Genomic DNA, 19217 nt, shown 5'->3' with positions numbered 1-19217 from the left:
GAAAAATGGGGCGGACATCATAGCACCGGAGACCCGGCAGCTAACGATTTTAATCATGAATGTGCAAACAGTGCATTATTATATATTACAAAGTGAATAAAACAAGGTAAAAAAAAAAAAAAAACGAGTGGTGGAGGATACTACACCTTATAAAAAAGGTGCAATTTCGTATCCTTCATTCAGGCCCGCTGGGTGTAAGGTATGCAGCTGGAATATCCAGTACATTTCTCGTCTAGAAAGTTATTTAGCGAGGTCCCCTCCTCTTTCTCCCAGGACAACGTGTTCAATAGCCTTGAATGTGATGTCCTCTGGATTGGAATTGTGCTGTAATAGAAAGTGTCTGGAAACCGCATGGCTTTCCACTTTATTCTTAATGTTCCTTATGTGTTCCTGAATATACGTTGCTGAAAATCATGTGAAAGAACCTGACACAAAATGGACACCACCATTTGCACTTAAGAGAAAAAACTTCCATTCACACGACAGAGCCGCTGGAAACAGCCGCGGGCGCATGCGCAGAAGAATCAGTGAAGCCAGGACTCGCCGTGGGCGCTTGAAGTGGGGCGAAAGCGCTTAGTCGAGCCCTCTGTCACCGGAAGTGTGGCGGAAATGCCCGCTTTTTACATTCTAAACGTATTAAACCTCTTTATTATGCTGTAATCTACTCGTTTCTGCAAACACTGAATGTATAAGAATCTGTTTCCAATTTAGCTGTGTTTTTTAAGTAGTTTTTTAAGTACTTTTATAATGTGGATTGCATAATTGTACCACATGATCTAGTATGATGTCACAACCCCAGAATTAAGTACTAGGGTATAAATAGACATGTAGTCTCATTCTGTCCCTACCCCTTGAAGAAGTCTGATAAGACGAAACGCGTTGAGTTTCCTGTACTGACCTCCTACTGATTTTAAGCTAAGTTTGATCTCCTATCCTTTTAATGTTTTAAAAATCTTGTTTTAGTTACACCTGTCGCCGGTACCCCTATCCCTCCCTTTTCTATCTTTTTAACAATACTATACCAGTGTTGTATTTTTAGGGGTTGGGTGACACCAATGATTAAGGTTGTGTGGGCTTTTACGGTGTTTTTACTGCACTTTTAGTGCACCATCTAGCTATACAACATTATTGAGAGTTCTACCTTACAAGTGGCGCTATACAATTCTGTTCACATAAAAAAACTTTCGTCTTTGGTATACTTGTATAGCAGCCTGGTGGGTTCAATCTCTAGTATCTAACAAGAATGTTTGGAAGTAATGATCGCACTACAAAAAGAAATGACTTATGCCAAAAGATTTTTAATGAGAGTAAAACTGTTAATATTCCCCCACCCACACGAGACTTAGATGATTTGTTTTGGGGAATGGAGAAACTCCTCATCAAAGAAGTAAAAACATGGTGGGATGTGAAAGGACTTGAACATTACATTTCAGTGAACCGAGTACCTAGAGGTCTGAGACTCCTCAAACAATCTACCTTTGGGAACATGGACACGGAATTCATAGAAAAGTGGGACTCCATTCTACATAGATGTTCCATTGATTTAATGAAATTACTCATCAGGAAAAAGAAAAACGTCCTGATAGAATTGGAGGCTGAGATTAAAGTGAAAGAGACTGAAATGCTCAGCTTTAAGGATAAGGAGGATTACCTGATTAATGAAAAGGTTCTCAACAAGAAGTTAGAATATGTTGAGGGGGAGATCATCAAAGGAAAAGAGAAAAAGTTCATCAGGGACAAGAATGACTACAATCAAGGACAGACTAAAAATTGGAGCAGATTCAGAACGCGGGACCAGTCTAATGGAGCAGGAAGATATCAGTGGAAAACAGTACCAAACAGAGGGAGAACCTCAAGGAACATGAGTACGGACTCTCCATCAAGGCAGCACCTTAAAATGACCAACAGGTTCTCAGCTCTGAAAAGAAGGGACTCCACAGGTGACCAGGATTTTTTATCTTTAAGAACAGGTGCACGGACAAAAGATACAGTAAGAAGCATGGTGACAGAGGACAGCAGACAAGCATCACCAATGAAAAGAAGGTATTTAGAAGAGGAAAACGGGGCGGTAGGAGGGAGGGAACAAAAAAGAATGAATCTGCAGTAGTCGAACCACCAAGTAAAGGCATTTTCAACCTGTCCAAACATATTTTAACCAAACCAGAAGTGACACTTTTGAACAAGGGGCTATCCTTCGCACCCACAAGTGGTCTTAATAAGTTTGAGACTTTTCTGGACTTAAATTCATACGGAAATTAACGTTGAAAAGACATTTTCTGAGGAAGGAAGAAGCCGTCATTAGCAATTATGAAGAACGATCTAAATCTGGTTTAAGACCACCTTCTAAATTTTATCCCCTGGAATCGAAAGGCAACAATGTCAGCATCTTCTATGATCTGGTGAAGAAGGATCTATGCGACACAGAATTAAAACCGGTCAAGGAGAAGAATATGAACAATCGGGAATGTGAAGCTTTGAAGAACTTGCAGAGGAATAACAATATAGTTATAAAACAAGCTGATAAAGGGGTGGGGGTGGGGATTAGTTATTATGGACCACGATTTATACACCAAGGAGGCACTAAGACTTTTGGGAGACACAAATTCATAAACACCGCTACAAAGTGACCCAAAAGAAACATTTGTGGATGAACTAAGAACTTTACTTTTACATGGCCTCCGAAATAATGTGGTAACCAAAGATGAGTACCAATATCTGATGCAGTCTAATCCCATTACTCCCATCTTTTACTTCCTGCCAAAAATACATAAATCCTTGACCAACCCGCCCGGTAGACCAATAGTGGCAGGGATAGGGTCACTTACTGCAAACCTATCGGAATATGTTGCTGTCTTCTTGAAAAAGTATGTGAAAGATCTTCCATCATTTCTAAAAGATACTACATCAATACTCAATTTATTGAAAATGGTGGAGTGGAAAGACACATAAATATGGGCGACGGTGGATGTCCAATCCCTCTACACATGCATTGAACATTCTAAAGGCAAAGCCGCATGTAGGGAATTTTTGAAAAATGATCCCTCCTTGAACTGCATCCACAGGAATTTTATATGTAATCTTATGCATTTTATTCTCAGTCATAATTATTTTATATTTTTAAACCAGTTTTATTTACAATGCTGCGGTACAGCAATGGGAACAACTTTTGCCCCGAGTTTTGCCAACTTGTTCATGGGATGTTGGGAGAGAATACATGTTTACAATTCAAGAGCTTTTAAGGAAAATGTGATACTCTACAAACAATATATTGATGACATCCTGATTATTTGGGATGGCACAACAGAAACCTTCAACAAATTTCTCAGAACATTGGGGGTTAACGACATGAACCTTGCTTTCACTTCGACTGTGGATAACAGATCTGTTGAATACTTGGATCTGATTTTGACTGGAGAGGACGGAGGAGTCAGTACCAAGAACTTCATTAAAAAAGTCGACATGAATAGTTACCTGCACTACCAAAGCAACCATTTGGAAAGGTGGAAGAATAACATCCCGGCATGGACTGCGAAGACCAACTTGAAGTCTATAGGAGAAGATTCGAGGATAAAAAATACCCTGGGTCTATTCCAAATGAAGCCATGGAAAAGACACGATCTCTGGATAGAGATGAACTACTGGTATACAAAACTAGAAAAGAGAAAAAAGACACAGTAGCCTTTATTACCACCTTCAGCCAACATGAAAAAGTGATAAGAAAGTCTCTAAGAATCCATTGGGACATCCTTTTAATGGATCCAGTGCTAAACAAGATCCTACCGCCCCAACCTGAACTCATCTTCAAAAAGTCAAGAAACCTAAAGGACATTGTTGCACCCAGCATGCTAAGACAAAAGTCTGTCTGCAATACCCCGATGCCGAAATGCACAGGGTCTTATAAGTGTGAAAGATGTAACATATGCAGATATCTACATCGGAAAAGAAAAACCTTCAGTGGCACGGAAGACAACAGAGAGTACACCATAAAAGAGTTTATGAATTGCAACACATCATCCGTGATATACCTTTTGGAATGTACCTGAAAATGAAAATAAGATTTTACTTACCGGTAAATCTATTTCTCGTAGTCCGTAGTGGATGCTGGGGACTCCGTAAGGACCATGGGGAATAGACAGGCTCCGCAGGAGACATGGGCACTTTAAGAAAGAATTTAGATTCTGGTGTGCTCAGGCTCCTCCCTCTATGTCCCTCCTCCAGACCTCAGTTAGAGAAACTGTGCCCAGAAGAGCTGACAGTACAAGGAAAGGATTTTGGAAATCCAGGGCAAGATTCATACCAGCCACACCAATCACACCGTATAACTTGTGATAAACTTACCCAGTCAACAGTATGAACAGCAACAGAGCATCAGTTCAACCCTGATGCAACAATAACATAGCCCTTATTGCAGCAATAACTATATACAAGTATTGCAGAAGAAGTCTGCACTTGGGACGGGCGCCCAGCATCCACTAAGGACTACGAGAAATAGATTTACCGGTAAGTAAAATCTTATTTTATCGTCCTAGTGGATGCTGGGGACTCCGTAAGGACCATGGGGATTATACCAAAGCTCCCAAACGGGCGGGAGAGTGCGGATGACTCTGCAGCACCGAATGAGCAAACACAAGGTCCTCCTCAGCCAGGGTATCAAACTTGTAGAACTTTGCAAAAGTGTTTGAACCTGACCAAGTAGCCGAATAACTGTAATACCAAGTAACTGTAATGCCGAGACCCCTCGGGCAGCCTCCCAAGAAGAGCCCACCTTCCTAGTGGAATGGGCCTTAACTGATTTTGGCAGCGGCAATCCAGCCGCAGAATGAGCCTGCTGAATCGTGTTACCGATTCAGCGAGCAATAGTCTGCTTTGAAGCAGGAGCACCAAGCATGTTGGAAGCATACAGGATAAACAAAGATTCTGTTTTCCTGACCCTAGCCGTTCTGGCTACATAAACCTTCAAAGCCCTGACCACATCAAGCAACTTGGAATCCTCCAAGTCAGTAGTAGCCACAGGCACCACAATAGGTTGGTTTATATGAAAAGATGAAACCACCTTTGGCAGGAATTGTGGACGTGTCCGAAACTCTGCTCTATCTGCATGGAAAACCAGATAGGGGCTTTTATGTGACAAAGCCGCCAATTCTGACACATGCCTAGCCGAAGCCAAGGCCAGTAGCATGACCACCTTCCACGTGAGATATTTCAATTCCACCGTTTTGAGTGGTTCAAACCAGTGGGATTTCAGGAAACTCAACACCACGTTAAGATCCCAAGGTTCCACTGGGGGCACAAAAGGGGGCTGAATATGCAGCACTCCCTTCACAAACATCTGAACTTCAGGTAGAGAAGCCAGCTCTTTTTGAAAGAAAATGGATAGGGCCGAAATATGGACCTTAATGGAACCCATTTTTAAGCCCAAAGTCACTCTTGACTGTAGGAAGTGAAGGAAACGGCCCAGCTGGAATTCCTCCGTAGGGGCATTCCTGGCCTCACACCAAGCAACATATTTTCGCCAAATACGGTGATAATGTTGAGCCATCACGTCCTTCCTAGCCTTTATCAGCGTAGGAATGACCTCATCCGGAATGCCTTTTTCCGCTAGGATCTGGCGTTCAACCGCCATGCCGTCAAACGCAGCCGCGGTAAGTCTTGGAACAGACAAGGCCCTTGTTGCAACAAGTTCTGTATTAGAGGAAGAGGCCACGGGTCCTCCGTGAGCATTTCTTGCAGATCTGGATACCAAGTCCTTCTTGGCCAATCCGGAACAATGAGTATTGTTCTCACTCCTCTTTTTCTTATGATTCTCAACACCTTTGGTATGAGAGGAAGAGGAGGGAATACATAGACCGACTGGAAGACCCACGGTGTTACCAGGGCATCTACAGCTATCGCCTGAGGGTCCCTTGACCTGGCGCAATACCTCTGTAGTTTTTTGTTGAGGCGGGATGCCATCATGTCCACCTGTGGCAGTTCCCACCGACTTGCAATCTGTGCGAAGACTTCTTGATGAAGTCCCCACTCCCCCGGGTGGAGGTTGTGCCTGCTGAGGAAGTCTGCTTCCCAGTTGTCCACTCCCGGGATGAACACTGCTGACAGTGCACTGACGTGATTCTCCGCCCAGCGAAGAATTCTGGTGGCTTCCACCATCGCCACCCTGCTCCTTGTGCCACCTTGTCGGTTTACATGAGCCACAGCGGTGATGTTGTCTGACTGAATCAGAACCGGTTGACCGTGAAGTAGGGTCTCTGCCTGACGTAGGGCATTGTATATGGCCCTTAGTTCCAGGATGTTGATGTGAAGGCAAGTCTCCTGACCACAGACCTTGGAAATTTCTTCCCTGTGTGACTGCTCCCCACCCTCAGAGGTTTGCATCCGTGGTCACCAGGACCCAGTCCTGAATGCCGAATCTGCGGCCCTCGAGAAGGTGAGCACTCCGCAGCCACCACAGGAGAGACACCCTGGCCCTGGGGGATAGGGTGATTAACCGATGCATCTGAAGATGTGATCCGGACCATTTGTCCAGTAAGTCCCATTGAAAGGTCCTCGCATGGAACCTGCCGAAGGGAATGGCCTCGTACGATGCCACCATCTTTACCAGGACTCGAGTGCAGTGATGCACTGACACCTGTTTTGGTTTTAATAGGCCCCTGACCAGTGTCATGAGCTCCTGAGCTTTCTCTATCGGGAGATAAACCCTTTTCTGGTCTGTGTCCAGAATCATGCCCAGGAAAGGCAGACGAGTCGTAGGAACCAACTGCGGCTTTGGAATATTTAGAATCCAGCCGTGTTGCCGTAACACTTATAGAGAACGTGCTACGCTGATCAGCAACTGCTCTCTTGACCTCGCTTTTATGAGGAGATCGTCCAAGTATGGGATAATTGTGACCCCCTGCTTCCGCAGGAGCACCATCATTTCCGCCATTACCTTGGTAAATATTCTCGGAGCCGTGGAGAGACCAAACGGCAACGTCTGAAATTGGTAATGACAATCCTGTACCACAAATCTGAGGTACGCCTGATGAGGTGGATAAATGGGGACATGAAGGTATGCATCCTTTATGTCCAGAGACACCATAAAATCCCCCCCTTCCAGGCTTGCAATGACCGCTCTCAGCGATTCCATCTTGAACCGTAACCTTTTCAGGTACATGTTCAGGGATTTTAAATTCAATATGGGTCTGACCGAACCGTCCGGTTTCGGTACTACAAACATGGTCGAATAATAACCCTTTCCTTGCTGAAGGAGGGGAACCTTGACCACCACCTGTTGAAGATACAATTTGTGAATTGCAGTTAACACTATTTCCCTCTCTAAGGGGGAAGCTGGCAGTGCCGATTTGAGGTATCGGTGAGGGGGCATCTCTTCGAATTTCAGCTTGTATCCCTGAGGCACAATATCTATTGCCCAGGGATCCAACTGGGAGTGAACCCACTTGTGGTTTAAATTTCGGAGACGCGCCCCCACCGGGCCTAGCTCCGCCTGTGGAGCCCCAGCGTCATGCGGTGGATTTAGTGGAAGCCGGGGAGGACTTCTGTTCCTGGGAACTAGCTGTCTTGTGCAGCTTCTTTCCTCTGCCCCTGCCCCTGGCAAGAAAGGACGCACCTCTGACTTTCTTGTATTTCTGTGATCGAAAGGACTGCATTTGGTAATACGGTGCTTTCTTAGGCTGTGAGGAAACATATGGCAAAAAATTTGACTTTCCAGCCGTAGCTGTGGAGACCAGGTCCGAGAGACCCTCCCCAAACAATTCCTCACCCTTGTAAGGTAAAACCTCCATGTGCCTTTTTGAGTCGGCATCACCTGTCCATTGCCGAGTCCACAGGACCCTTCTGGCAGAAATCGACATAGCATTTATTCTAGAACCTAGTAGGCTAATGTCTCTCTGAGCATCTCTCATATAAAGGACAGCGTCTTTAATATACCCCAGGGTCATTAATATAGTATCCTTGTCTAAGGTATCAAGTTCCTCAGATAAGGTATCCGTCCATGCTGCTACAGCACTACACACCCAGGCCGACGCGATCGCCGGCCTCAGTAAGGTACCTGAATGTGTATAAATGGACTTCAGGGTACCCTCCTGTTTTCTATCCGCAGCATCTTTGAGGGTAGCCGTATCCTGTGACGGCAGGGCTACCTTCTTGGATAAGCGTGTCAAAGCTTTGTCCACCCTAGGGGAGGATTCCCAGCGTAACCTGTCCGTTGGCGGGAAAGGATACGCCATAAGAATCCTTTTGGAAATCTGCAGTTTTTTATCTGGAGATTCCCAAGCCTTTTCACATAACTCATTTAGCTCGTGTGAGGGGGGAAAGGTTACCTCCGGCTTCTTTTCCCCATACATATGAACCCTCTTGTCAGGGACTGGGGTTTCCTCTGTGATGTGCAACACATCCTAGATTTCTATAATCATATAATGGATGGATTTAGCCAATTTTGGCTGTAACCTTGCATCATCGTAATCGACACTGGAATCAGAATCCATGTCGGTATCCGTGTCAATAATTTGGGATAGTGGGCGCTTCTGAGACCCTGTCAGCCTCTGCGACATAGGATCAGGCATGGGTTGGGACCCTGACTGTCCTGAGGCTTCAGCTTTTTCCAACCTTTTATGTAAGGAATTAACATTATCATTTAAAACCTTCCACATATCCATCCAATCAGGTGTCGGTGCCGTCGGCAGAGACACCACATTCATTTGCTCCCGCTCTGCTTCCACATAGCCTTCCTCATCAGACATGTCGACACAAGCGTACCGACACACCACACACACAGGGAATGCCCTTTTTGAAGACAGTTCCGCCAGAAGGCCCTTTGGTGAGGCAGAGAGAGAGTATGCCATCACACACCCCAGCGCTATAAACCCAGGAATAACACAGTAACTTAATGTTAACCCAGTAGCTGCTGTATTTGTGTTTTTAGCTCCTAATTATGTGCCCCCCCTCTCTTTTTACCCTTTTTCTACCGTGATCTGCAGGGGAGAGCCTGGGGAGCTTCTTCTGAGCGGAGCTGTGGAGAAAAAATGGCGCTGGTGAGTGCTGAGGGAGAAGCCCCGCCCCCTCGACGGCGGGCTTCTGTCCCGCTAAAATACATATATTTTTGGCGGGGGCTCATACATATATACAGTGCCCAACTGTATATATGTTCACTTTTGCCAACAGAGGTCCATATGCTGCCCAGGGCGCCCCCCCCTGCGCCCTGCATCCTTACAGTGACCGGAGTATGTGAGGTGTGTATGGAGCAATGGCGCACAGCTGCAGTGCTGTGCGTTACCTCATGTGAAGACCGGAGTCTTCTGCCGCCGATTTTCGAAGTCTTCTTTGCTTCTCATACTCACCCGGCTTCTGTCTTCCGGCTCTGCGAGGGGGAACGGCGGCGCGGCTCTGGGATCGGACGACGAGGGTGAGATCCTGTGTACGATCCCTCTGGAGCTAATGGTGTCCAGTAGCCTAAGAAGCAGGACCTAGCTTCAGAGAGTAGGGCTGCTTCTCTCCCCTCTGTCCCACGATGCAGGGAGTCTGTTGCCAGCAGAGCTCCCTGAATTTAAAAAAACTAACAAAATACTTTCTTACAGCAAGCTCAGGAGGGCTCACTGAACAGCACCCAGCTCGTCCGGGCACAGATTCAAACTGAGGTCTGGAGGAGGGACATAGAGGGAGGAGCCAGAGCACACCAGAATCTAAATTCTTTCTTAAAGTGCCCATGTCTCCTGTGGAGCCCATCTATTCCCCATGGTCCTTACGGAGTCCCCAGCATCCACTAGGACGTTAGAGAAATATGTGGGGAAGACAAAAAGACCCCTACAAATACGTATTCAGGAACACATAAGGAACATTAAGAATAAAGTGGAAAGCCATGCGGTTTCCAGACACTTTCTATTACAGCACAATTCCAATCCAGAGGACATCACATTCAAGGCTATTGAACACGTTGTCCTGGGAGAAAGAGGAGGGGACCTCGCTAATAAACTTTCCAGACAAGAAATGTACTGGATATTCCAGCTGCATACCTTACACCCAGCGGGCCTGAATGAAGGATACGAAATTGCACCTTTTTTATAAGATGTAGTATCCTTCACCACTCTTTTTTTTTTTTACCTTGTTTTATTCACTTTGTAATATATAATAATGCACTGTTTGCACATTCATGATTAAAATCGTTAACTGGCTGGTCTCCGGTGCTATGATGTCCACCCCATTTTTCGCGTACAGTCAAACCACACTGGTACGCCCAATCTCGTCTGATCTTGGAAGCTAAGTAGTGTTTGGGCCTGATCAGTACCAGGAAGGGGGACTACCTGGGAATATCGGGTACTGTAACGATGACGGGCGATGTGCAATGAATACCGACCAAACAATTAGCACCATTTTATAATGGTGAAACGTAGTTTTTAATATCACTAATATACACTAGTCCTAAATAACTTGGTAATTTAATATCACTATAATTGGTCCATAGGGATGACAACACGATTCTTAATGCACGCACCATTCCTTATTTTATACTATTAATATTAGCTCTATTATATTTATTAATTTTATTTCTTATTATTATCATATTTAGTTAGTGTCACTTAGGATCTCACTCATTAAGTTGCACAAGCACTCTTAAACATTAGATTGGTAGCTCTCATTATAATATAAATCATTAAATAGCGTGTTCCCCTCTTTGTTGTTGTTTCCTGAAGCTGTTGCTATAGAAACCGCTGTTCTAAATATGTTTTAAATATGTACAAATCTAGTAGACTGTGGTATTACCACTTGTTTCTATATTTTTTATATGTCAAACTGTTGCCATGGATACCGATATGCTGGGGATCGAGAACTGTCTCCTGGGTCCACTTAAAGATGGCCGCCGCAGCCGTACTGAAAATCATGTGAAAGAACCTGACACAAAATGGACAGCACCATTTGCACTTAAGAGCCAAAACTTCCATTCACAAGACAGAGCATGCGCAGAAGAATCAGTGAAGCCGGGACCTACCGTGGGCGCATGCGCGAGACGTCACCGGAAGTGGGGCGGAAGCGCTAAGTGGAGACCTCCTTCACCGGAAGTGTGGCGGAAATGCCCGCTTTTTACATTCTAAACATATTAAACCTCTTTATTATGCTGTAATCTACTCGTTTCTGCAAACACTGAATGTATAAGAATCTGTTTCCAATTTAGCTGTGTTTTTTAAGTAGTTTTTTAAGTACTTTTATAATGTGGATTGCATAATTGTACCACATGATCTAGTATGATGTCACAACCCCAGAATTAAGTACTAGGGGTATAAATAGACATGTAGTCTCATTCTATCCCTACCCCTTGAAGAAGTCTGATAAGACGAAACGCGTTGGGTTTCCTGTACTGACCTCCTACTGATTTTAAGCTAAGTTTGATCTCCTATCCTTTTAATGTTTTTTTCGTATGATCTCTTATATGTAAAAAGTCTTTTTACTTGTAATTGAAACCCTTTTTTACTCTTATGTATATTACATTTTTTTTATAATTTTATATCTTTTTGTCTCTTAAAAAAATTTTTGTGTCTCAAAAATCTTGTTTTAGCTACACCTGTCGCCGGTACCCCTATCCCTCCCTTTTCTATCTTTTTAACAATACTATACCAGTGTTGTATTTTTAGGGGTTGGGTGTACCCCTAAAAATCTAATACAGAGACTTGGCTGTCAGCACTGCACTACTGGAGGGTCTACCACGTGTTCTAAATTGGTTAGACATTATACCCATTTGAATTGCCTTTACTTCTGAGTCTCTGAGTGTCAGGTTCAAGCTGCTGACCGATGAGGTTCCTTATGCTTGTGAACCAGTTAGATTCTATACACATATGAATCTTCCCCATATTCGAATATCTGAATGTCAGACTCAAGCTGATGATATATGAGGTATGGTCCTCACTGTATCAATCAAGTCCCATTGAAATATTGAAACGTTGTTCATACATCTTTGAATGACCTTTTATGTGCTGACAATATATTCTGAAATGAAGAGATTTTACCCCTGATGAAGTCTTGGAACAAGACGAAACGCGTTGGCTTATTTATCTATCTATTATCTGATGTTACCTCCGAATCTACAATAAGGAGAAGGAGGAAATCGTAGTGATATATCTACGCTTTTTCCTCATCACTACAAACTGATTGTTCAAATTGTGCGACAAATGTAAATGTATCAACTCTGTATACTTATGAACATTTGTGTCGGGTTTATATGTTGTTTTAATAATTTTTTATGTCAGTATTTGTTATCTGACGTAATTTATCCGGAGAGTACTGTAAGGGTCCGTTTTTAGGTAGGGCGTTGATATAACTCCCTTGGCGCCATTTCCTCTATTTCGTTTTATATATATATATATATATATATATATATATATATATATATACTGTATATACACCGTACCAGTCAAAAGTTTGGACACACCTTCTCATTCAATGGTTTAAATTTATTTTAATTATTTTCTATATTGTTGATTAATACTGAAGACATCAAAACTATGTAAGAACACATATGGAATTATGTTGTAAACAAAAAAGTGTTAAACAAATCAAAATATCTTTTATATTGTAGATTCCTCAAACTAGCCCCCTTTTGCTTTGATGACAGCTTTGCACACTCTTGGTATTCTCTCAATCAGCTTCATGAGGTAGTCTCCTGGAATGGTTTTCCAACAGTCTTGAAGGAGTTCCCAGAGGTACCGAGTGTTTTGTTCATATGTTTGTAAATCCAGTCATCAGGACACAGAGTTATGTGAGTTCACTGCTGTGCTGTTTATTCCATCACCAACTCCAGACACACTGCACGCTGGACCACCCACTTCCCAGCATCCCCCTGGTCCTAGGGACCATCACTGAAGATTCAGGCTTAACAGATTAGTAAGGGAGTGTCTACAAATATTAGGCATTCTAATACACTAACATCACACCGAGCACTTGTTGGCTGCTTTTCATTCACTCAGCAGTCCAACTCATCCCAAACCATCTCAATTGGGTTTAGGATGTGTGATTGTGGAGGCCAGGTCATCTGACACAGCACTCCATCACTTTCCTTCTTGGTCAAGTAGCCCTTACATAGCCTGGAGGTGTGTTTGGGGTCATTGTCTTGTTGAAAAACATATGATAGTCCCAGTAAGCGCAAACCAGATGGGATGGCATGGCACATCAGAATGCTGTGGTAGGCATGCTGGTTAAGTGTGCCTTGAATTTTGAATAAATCACCAACAGTGTCACCAGCAAAGCACCCCACACCATCACACCTCCTCTTCCATGCTTCACAGCATGTGTCCTTGAAAAAAACACCCTGCGCGGTGTTGAAACGTCCAAATGTAAGATGTGCTTTGCTTGACTAATACACTGTTTTTTCATTGGAAGTCCGTGGAGTGCCGCCTGTGTTTTTCTTGTTTGGACAGAGGATCTGTCATATGCATAAGGGAGCTACAGTTTGCTATATATATATTACTGTTTGAAGGCACCGTGGCAGGTTACAGAGTGCATACTAGTCTCTGCCCCCTTATGCTTGGCTCCACCCTCTCTTTGTAAATCCTCCCTTCACAAATCCTGCGTTTGCCCCTGGGTTGCATCACTCTGTGGGTGCAGGGCTGCCACCAGAAATGATGGGGCCAGGAACAAACCCTCACAAGGCAGGGCCCCCCACCCCCACTGCCCGTTCCTACTCCTCTCCTGCATCCCCCAAACTGTACCTTTTGAGGGGGCCAGGGTGTTTGTAGTCAGCATCAGGGGGCCAGGTCACACAACCACGGATGGACAGAGCGCATTGGAGGGGCAGCCACGGAGGGACAGAGGCAGAGCTGCGGTCTGTGGCCATATTCTTAATACAGAGCTGGCCGTGAGCTAATCAGAGCTCACGGACCTGTAGCCAATCAGGAACCGCCGAATGGCAGCTCCTGATTGGCTGCCGGTCCATGAGCTCCGATAGGCTCACGGCCGGCTCTGTATTAAGAATATGGCCGCAGACCGCGGCTCTGCCTCTGTCCCTCCATTGCTGCCGTAGATGCGCTGGCAGGCAGCTGACCTGTGTCCCTGATCCTGAGTCCTGACTACAACCACCTGGGCCCCATCTCAGTCCGGGCCCGGGACTGCAGTACCCACTGTCCCCCCTTGATGGTGGGCCTGTGTGGGTGTGTAGGGGTGCTGCAGAATAATGTCACAGTGCAGCACCCAGCTTTCAGTCACTGCGCAGGAGCTGGCATTTTTATGTCACCCCCTGCACCAACCCTTGTGACGCCTCGGACTAAAGTGTAGCACGTATTTCACTGGATAGATAGCAAGCTAATTTGCTCCGTTTGGTGTATGTAACACAATGTACAGACACACATATGTAATATGATTATTATACCATTAACATATGAAATGTTATATATATTTATTCATGTATTTGTATGTAATTTATATTGGGAAAATGCTGTGGCGTTTTAATGCATATATATATATTCACTTGTGCATGTGTAAATGTGTATATAGATGAACTTGAAAAGGGTTGAATATTTGTAATTAATTTATTAAATTATATAGTCAATGTGATATAGTGCATGAGTTTAACATTATAGCCTGTTGTATAGTAATACAAGAAAAACAGAGGTCAGCCGCTATATTTGTATTGGCCTAGCAGTTGCCGTGTGTCTTTTAAGATAGTGAGAGACCTTGTGAGCCAGCAATAGCCTGCAGGGCAGCAAAGAGCGGCAGATGGGGTACCTATGCTGTACGCGCGCTGCGGGAGTAATAACCTGCAGGGCGGGAAGAGCAGGTCCACGAGCAAGGATGCAGGGCTGACCACGAGCTTGGGGAGAGACAGACACTGATTGGCGGCGGCTAGGGGATAGCACGCGGCTCCGGCAGGAAGGGGGCTGCACGAGCCGGAGGTAGAGGGAGAATAAATAGAGCTCCCCGCCGGCGGTGAGGCAGATTGCTGTTCCCCCAGGTAGACAGTGTGTCTCCAGAGCGCTGCTGAAGAGCTACGGTAGCGCTGCTGGTATAGTGTAGCACACCGGCACCGGGCATACCTGGCTGCGGGAGCTGACAGGGGCCGCTGGTCGCAGAGCGGAAGCCGGAGAAGCAGTGCCGCGGTCCGTGCTGAAGTTAAGGGCGGCGGGAGGCGGTGCTGAGGATGCTCCGTTCCAGCCATCCATGATGACGCAGAGTGCAGGCAGTGGGGGCCGAGTGACCGCCCCATAGCAACGGAGGGACACCAGAGCCGAGTCGCCTTCAGCCAGCCTAAGAAGGCAGTACAGACCAGAAGCGCCGCCCATAGCAGCGTGCATCAGCCTCATCCAAGCCTGTCAGCAAGCCAAAGGGAGGAGTCAGGGGAGTGTTTGCCTGTGATCAGCGCTTCTGAGGAGTGTAAGTGCATATTTAATCTACTGCATTACTAACACACTGAGGGGCAAAGTACTCACAGTAGACTTCTCAGCAAATCACATAGAATCCCTCTGTGAGGAAGATATTACACTGCAGGAGCTTAATTCATATACAGCTGCAGTATAAAATACAAGAAATGAGTGCCTACATTAGTGTGTGTATAGAAGAAGCAGTAACTGAGGGGCATTGACTGTAAATCCTATCCCCTCACAAGTAAAGGTTATCCTAAACTGGACAAACTGTTCATTGTCATATGGGTCACTATATATTGTAACCTCTATAAGACTCGATCGTCCAGCACTACGCTGCTAGTTGTGTGATGTTCCACAGACTATCATAGTATGTAATACAGTTGGGACTGAAATATTAAAATTGCTGCCCCTTGACCCAGAAAAGAGAGTGAGGCAGTAACTGTACGTAGGAAAAGTAGAGCCTGAGAACACATTAGCAAAGAAACTGCCCTTGTAAAAGTAAATTCAGTACAGAGCTGAATAAAGATAGACCCCCTTGGATGTCATTACCTATCCATCAGTACAGCCGCACTCTATTGCATATATATATGCATATCAACCTCTGAGAAAAGACTGAGATTTAGGTTAAGACTGCAGAGGAGAGGGCACAAATACACTGTAACTGAAAGCAGCTTGAATCCATTAAGGGTCTGCATTATAGAGTGGCTAAAGTAAATATGGAGCCCTAAGTCACCAGTCTTGGATACTAGTTTAAGGTACAGCCTCAATAAGTTTAAAGGTTGGCAATGAAATATATCATATTACCCTTTAAGTACGGAAGTTGGATAGCTATCACTCCTAAGGGACATTTATAGATCAGAAAGTACAAACTGTATGTGAATAAATATATATATATATATATATATATATATATATATATATATAATTTATACGTATGCTATTGGACAGTGTTAAGAGCTTAAGTACTTAAGAGGAGAGTGAAGTGGAAAGACTAATTTATCTGAACTGAGAAATAAATGCACTGCTTACTACATATACAGTTCTAAAGCCACAAAGGTAGTGTTAGCAACCTCATAAATTGCATTGTGTCACTAAAAAGGAACCTTGCAGTAAAAACAGCCAGGACTTATGCAGTTACAGGGCATCCACTTACAGTGTGGCAAATAATTGAAACATCACAGCAGCTACAGTTGAGATGGATACAGCTACTAAATACTAGTTGTCAGACTACATAGAACTTCAAGAAGAGGAGACACAATTGTAGCAGAGTGCAGGATATTTCATGCTGGCTGTTTCATAGACATTACCTGCTATCTTTAATGTGGAGAATCTAGCACAATTAAGGAGGAGGACATTATACTACATATACAACTCATCCTATGATTGAGTCTCGGTGTGGATTAATGTTAGTATGCTACACTGTATAAAGCATTTCTGCTTTAATAGGTAAAGGAGAATTTAACCCAGCAGAAAGTGGAGGGCTTTCTGCCCATTTAATTTTGGATGTCATGCAAGGTATTCACTAGTGTACACTAAGTTAAGGGCCCAGACATTGCACTTGTTTTTTGAGTACCAGGGTCACTCTTACACTAATATTACGGTAATTTTTGTGTATTGCATGCAAAACAACTTGTATAGGCTCTAGAGGGGGAAATAGTGGGACAGGATTGAAATGTAATTTGCCTTACTATGTTGGTAAGAAATGTTTGCCTTCAAATACTCTTTTGTGACAAATAAATGCATGTACTTATAATTACCACGTATGTTGATGTGATTTGGAATTCCATCCGGAGATCCTGAAATGCAAACAGAAGAACAGGTATAATATTATACTGCAATGAATGTGCACATATATAAGCTTATGATACAGATAGACTTGTAGTTACTATTCATTATTAAAGAAAGGCTTACCCAGGCAAGCCTAAATAATTAGCTTGGGTGGAGGCACAGATACTGAATAACCATCCTCTAGAGAGGTAATTAAGAATCTCATGTTAGAGTGTTAGGGGAGGGGTTACACATACATATTATGTTGGATTGTCTAGACCAGTGATTTTCAAGCTTTTTCAATTCGCTGCACACCAGCCAAGATCTTAAAATTGCCAAGGCACACCACCAGTAACCCCCCCCCCCCCCCCCCAAAAAAAAAAAAACCACACACATTGGTCCCCACGGGGATAAAACACACACATTGGCCCCCGCAGTAATTGAACACATTGGTCTTCACAGTAATTCCACACATTGCCCCCCCCCACAGTATTACCACACATTTGTCCCCACAGTAATACCACACATTAGCTCCCACTGTAATAAAACAGATTTATAATAATACCACACGCCTGCCCCATAGGAATTATACGCACCTGCCCCCCATAGTAATTATACATGCCTGCCCCCCATAGTAATTATACACGCCTGCCCCCAATAGTAATTATTCACACCTGCCCCCCCTAGTAATTATACACACCTTCTCCCATAATAATGCCACATACCTGCCCCCCATAGTAATCCCACACACCTGCCTCCCATAATAATGGCACACCTGCCTGTCCGGAGTGTGCTGGCTGTAGTTCCTGCTGAGGTAAAATTGCCTATTTTCTGACGCGTTTCGCTGCTCCTGGCAACTTTATCCTTCGATAAAGCTGCCAGGAGCAGCGAAACGCGTCAGGCAGCACACTCCGGACCAACCTCCTGTAATTGGATGCTGATTTATGTATAGAATACAACCACCGGTACCTTGGATGTTATTGGACCTGTCACAGCCCTTGTGAGGATCGGGACTAATTCACTCCCAGTGCAATACTCCCTCCAGTGACTCAGGTACCCAATCCTTGGATTTAATACTTGATACCGGGACTTGCAATATGGCAACCAAGGAGGTTACCAATTAGGAATGGAACACTTGCATATGTGCTATGAATATTCCTGCATGTGAGGTTTTTTAATCATGTCATTTTAATATTGTGAGGTTTCATTAAGCTCATTTATTCAATTAAAAGCATCTACATTTGTATACCGTTAGTGTATTCATGATCGTTCATCCCTAAAAGTGCTGCTACATTTGTTGTATGTTACTATCTGGATTTAATACAGCTGCAGAAAGTGTATATAGAGTTTTAACTTTTAATTTGTATTATTTCTATACATTCTTATTTGATTATATTATACTAGGACACACTATTAAAATTCATCTCTTAGCAGCGCTGTTCTTTCTTATTGCACAATTATTCTTTGAGGCCCAGCAATGAGGGTTATCTATATACATATATATAGTGTATATAAAATTTGTAATATTAATAGGCAATTTCTGCGCTGTGTCTGTAGTACCAGACAATGTCCACAAGATGGCAGTAAGCAATACTCAGCAGTTTCTCATTCTCATAATTGTTTAAATATGTCAATGGCCCTCATTCCGAGTTGTTCGCTCGGTAATTTTCTTTGCATCGCAGCGATTTTCTGCTAATTGCGCATGCGCAATGTTCGCACTGCGACTGCGCCAAGTAAATTTGCTAAGAAGTTTGGTATTTTACTCATGGCATTACGAGGTTTTTTCTTCGTTTTGGTGATCGTAATGTGATTGACAGGAAGTGGGTGTTTCTGGGCGGAAACTGGCCATTTTATGGGAGTGTGTGAAAAAACGCTGCCGTTTCTGGGAAAAACGCGGGAGTGGCTGGAGAAACGGGGGAGTGCCTGGGCGAACGCTGGGTGTGTTTGTGACGTCAAACCAGGAACGACAAGCACTGAACTGATCGCACTGGAAGAGTAAGTCTCGAGCTACTCAGAAACTGCAAAGAAATTTCTATTCGCAATTTTGAGAATATTTCGTACGCAATTTTGCTAAGCTAAGATTCACTCCCAGTAGGCGGCGGCTTAGCGTGTGCA

At 44.0% G+C, this 19217-nt stretch overlaps 1 pseudogene; it reads left to right on the top strand.

Annotated features, from left to right (window-relative positions):
* Positions 1 to 10199: 10199 nt before the first annotated feature.
* Positions 10200 to 10317, top strand: LOC134971514 (5S ribosomal RNA; annotated as a pseudogene).
* Positions 10318 to 19217: the final 8900 nt, after the last annotated feature.

Source organism: Pseudophryne corroboree, chromosome 11, assembly GCF_028390025.1.
Source record: "Pseudophryne corroboree isolate aPseCor3 chromosome 11, aPseCor3.hap2, whole genome shotgun sequence".
Lineage (NCBI taxonomy): Eukaryota > Metazoa > Chordata > Amphibia > Anura > Myobatrachidae > Pseudophryne > Pseudophryne corroboree.
The sequence above is the reverse complement of the archived record's forward strand: the minus strand, read 5'-3'. Positions and strand labels throughout refer to the sequence as shown.